Source organism: Lissotriton helveticus, chromosome 8, assembly GCF_964261635.1.
Source record: "Lissotriton helveticus chromosome 8, aLisHel1.1, whole genome shotgun sequence".
NCBI classification, from domain to species: domain Eukaryota; kingdom Metazoa; phylum Chordata; class Amphibia; order Caudata; family Salamandridae; genus Lissotriton; species Lissotriton helveticus.
This window is the reverse complement of record NC_136069.1, coordinates 1245181017-1245185805: the sequence shown is the minus strand read 5'-3', so window position 1 is coordinate 1245185805 and position 4789 is coordinate 1245181017.

Genomic DNA, 4789 nt, shown 5'->3' with positions numbered 1-4789 from the left:
GCAGAATTCACTGGTATGGTGTCAGAACAGTGATACTAACTAAATATCACACACAGAAAGATATTTGTTACTCTGCAATATTTAATCGGATTGAAGCAAAAGTTCTACATGCAGGCTGAACGTGGGAAAGGCAGAGGGTCACATTAGGAGGACCATCCTTGAATCTGCTGCTGTTTATTAGAGGATAGCATATGTTAAGAATAAGTTTTACCTGGCTCCTTTCCATAGGGCTAGAATGTGAGGTGTAAACTAACTGAGAAAAGGTTTCCACAGTCTTGAGTTTAAACTCGCAACGAAGAACATGTTTCTGGTTATTGTGCACTTAACGCTGCAGCAGTGTGCCTCTGGTGAGGTAGTCGTGCAAGGAAGAGCAGCTCCAAAGATGTACAGGTTATGCTAGATACTTTATTTATTTTCTACCAGAATTACTGCATTCAGGTAGGTTTGAAAAAGAAGCCAAATGGCGTGCAGATTCATTCAATTGTAATATTAATCAGAATGTAGTCTAGAATTATATGTCTGCTGGATTGGAGTCAAGCCAGCACAGTAAAGAGAGCATAGATGTATCAGACCCTGCTTACTCTCCCCGTTGACTGAATTTTCTCTCCTTTTCCATTGCAGTCCTCTAAAGACACAGGCTGATTTACCACTCCTTTTGAAGTTTTGGGTCACCTTATTTATTTCTTGTTTTGTACAAAGCACGACTAAACCAAGAGGGTGCCAGGGCGCTGTACAACAGAGGGTTAGGTCTTCCCTTATACAGAACCAACAAGTAACCATAGAAGACGAAACGTGAAAAAAACAATAGTAGTTTAAAAAGGTCTCATCATAGTGCAGTGAGGAATGACTACAGTGAATAGGATGAAGACAGCAGGCAATAAAAGGGTAAAAAACAGGGGACGGTGATGTCTGTCTGTGGTGAAAGAAAAATATAGCTATCTCTGTGAGTAAAGTTGGAGGTTGACACAAGGGAAGTGGTGCAAATGTATGGGTTTCACTTGTCAGTGCGAAATTAAACCACTGTTCCAGCCCCCTTTTGGCCTGGAGTTTCTGAGCCAATAGAAGCCACCATAAGAAAAGGGGAAAACTAAGCCTGTGACTGACAGCAGAGACCAGCTGTCACAAGAACTAGGGACACCTGACCTGATGCACGGGGATCCGGCGCTATGTTGTACAAGGACGCCATAGTCATTATTTGATTGCATGTGATAAGTACTCAAAGTTATAGCATAGATACACGTCTCCAGTTCGAAGTGTGCTCTTCTGGCACAATGCTTGATAAACTCTATTTCTAAGTATGCACTTACTGTATGGTTGCATTGTCTTTCACATCTTCTCTCTGCAGCTACATCCATATGGTAAAGATGCTAACCTCTCATTCAGTAAACCCCGGGAAGAAAATTTGAAAAACCACCACACACAAAACCTAAAGTTCTTACTAGGGAAAGGGGAAGTTTTTCTTATTGCAAAAGGGTCTCCATCCTCATACTAATGCAAGGTAGGGATTCTGCTGATCGGCTAACATCCATAACCTGAAGAGATCAAAGGAAACAACGTTATCAAAATAGATAACACCATGACTCCTTCCTGCCAGGCAGAAGCCCCGTACTGGTCAGATGCACTCAACCTCATCTGTAAAGTACAGCAACGATCATCCCTCAGCCCACACTTCTGCAACAATGACATGATCTGCTTGCCAGTACCCTGTGCTCACACTGAATCAACGTCCTATCCTACTTTGACGACACATAGCTAATACACTTCTCCCTCTGACAAAACACCTAACACCAGAACCAAGTTTGTGGCATGCATGACCGGCAACGCGGACTGGATGAAAAACAACTGTCTCAAACATAACACAGACAATCAAGAAGTTGTGATCTTTGTCAGAGAACTAATGCAAGGCCCTCTCAACCCGGAGAGGGCGACTCCGAGCACTACGTGAAGGACCAATCAGGTCTTATTATTTAAATCCAACAGTTCATCATCAGATATGTAAAGGAAAATCATCCAAATGTTCAAATCGAATTTATTTTCCACGTTGGTTTATTCACCAATCTTTGATTTAGAATATTCAATGTAATATCCATATTATCGTTTCCTTTTTTTTTTTTTTTTTTAATGTTCAAAGCGAATTTATTTTCAACGTTGGTTTATTCACCAATCTTTGATTTAGAATATTCAATGTCATATCCATATTATCGTTTCCTCATACTGTTAACACATCCCGATGCATTTCGGGCACCGCCCTTCCTCAGGGGATTACTCTACAAAAAACAAAGAGAGTGGTGGTGGCCTCTCCCCCTGTAAGATAACTCAATTTGCCCCTCTACTACCGGGAAGGAAGAAAGATGTCTGTGATGCTTATGGTGGCAAGCTTAGGGGTCTCCTCATGTCTGTCTGTTTAGAGGCAGAATTTAGGAAATGTTAGGTTGTGCTCCTGGGCTGCTGCATAACCAGCCCATAGTCTCCTCTGTCCCAACTGTAAGAGCCGGTATGAGTGGAGGAGACAACGCTCAGGCTCTCCCATGCCCTTCCAAACACACTGCCGCCCATGTAGGTGAAGCTCCCTGGCAGTGGTGTCTTAACATGCCTAATGTATGATCCGGCAGTATGTTGTACAAGGACGCCATAGTCGTTATTTGCATTGCATGTGTTAAGTACTCAAAGGGATAGTATAGATACACGTCTCCAGTTCCCAGTGTGCTCTTCTGGCACAATGCTTGATAAACTCTATTTCTAGTATGCACTTACTGTATGGTTGCATTGTCTTTCACATCTTCTCTCTGCAGCTACATCCATATGGTAAAGATGCTAACCTCTCATTCAGTAAACACCGGGAAGAAAACTTGAAAAACCACCACACACAAAACCTAAAGTTCTTACTATGGAAAGGTGACGTTTTTCTTATTGGCAAAATAGTCTCCATCCTCATACTAATGCAAGGTAGGGATTCTGCTGATCAGCTAACATCCATAAACTGAAGAGATCAAAGGAAACAACGTTATCAAAATAGATAACACCATGACTCCTTCCTGCTGGGCAGAAGGCCCATACTGCTCAGATGCACTCAACCACATCTGTAAAGTACAGCAACGATCATCTCTCAGCCCACACTTCTGCAACAATCACATGATCTGCTTGCCAGTACCCTGTGCTCACACTGAATCAACGTCCTATCCTACTTTGACGACACATAGCTAATACACTTCTCCCTCTGACAAAACACCTAACACCAGAACCAAGTTTGTGGCATGCATGGCCGGCAACGCGGACTGGATGAAAAACAACTGTCTCAAACATAACACAGACAATCAAGAAGTTGTGATCTTTGTCAGAGAAACATCACCGTGGGACTCCACCTGGTGGCTAGCAAAATGCACCCCACCAGATACAGAACCAGAGCTGGCGGACGGGCCATCTCCTAAATCACTCCGAAAGCCTGGAATGTCCTGCTGCTGCACATCAGAACCACCTCTTCAATTCTCAAATTCCGCAAGAAGCTGACGACGTGGCTCTTCGAACAGGCTCCACCAACAGAGCCCTAGACCATTACCATGCTGCTCCTACTTAAGTGCCATGATATCACCAGGGTGATTGAGTGCTCTACAAATACACATAACATAATAACTTAACAGCCATACATCATGCATCATGCCAGAGCAGAGGGTAAAATAATGACTATACATCTTGTGTAAATCAAAGACATGAGGTCGCCTATGGAGGAGAGTAGTTTGGGCCCCTTTTTGAATTTACGGTAGGAGTGCATTATAATAAGCTTGGTTAGTTTGCACTCACAAATATATTCTGTGTGACCAATGTATAAGAATAAAAAAGGGGAATACAAGATGATTACGTATTCTCATGACTAACGCCACTTTTATGTGTACTTTAGAAATGTAACTGACAAGGGGGTGTATTAGTATTATGTTAAAAGATAACAAACTACATGTGTTTACTGATTTTTTAATATCACACTCATAACACTGGTAAATTATGACTAAGGCTCTCGGTTTTATGGTTTTTATTTTTTTAACATTTCCGTCTGTATTTATCCATATTTATTTTCTTGTAATTTTATCTGTATTTATCCTCGTTTATGTTTGTTGCAAGCAAAAGAAAACGCTGCAGTTAGTATTTTTCCACATTTACCTAAATCGACTGCATACCTACACTCAGTTGTTTTAAGTTTCGATTTTGTTATATAAACACCAAATTAAGTAAACAATACAATTGGTAATTAAAAAAAAAAGGCACTTGTGTAATTTTGGAGTTTCACTTGCATGATCATGCATGTCCAGACTAGGCATGAGAGTGCAGCCCAGTTTTGTTCACACCCACTTAGGTTGTTAATGGCATTCTTCTGGATACTTCATTCACTGAAATAATTATGGCTTTAGCATGTTGGGCACGGCCATCCCACAGCTGTTTCTGGATTTGGAGCCTATGGTAAGCGCATTTTACATATTGGAAGCAAATATCTTCCCTGTCCTCTTGGAAAAGATGTGTGAATTAGTGGTATTGATTAGATGTTGTTTGCGCAGCTGTCTGCAAAGTCCTGTTGTTACCCCTTCTTGAAATAAAAGCTCTAGAAAGTGCTTCCATAGGAATTCACGAGGAATCTTAAAAGTGCATTACCACTAAAAAGCATGCTAAATCATTAGTGTCTTAACTCCTAAGTACGTTATATGCAGAAAGCCATCCTTTGTTTTTTTCTCCAGTGTTGTCAAAGCAAGAAGGACTAGCTTTAATGTGCTAAATACCATTTGTATATGCAATGCATGCAAAC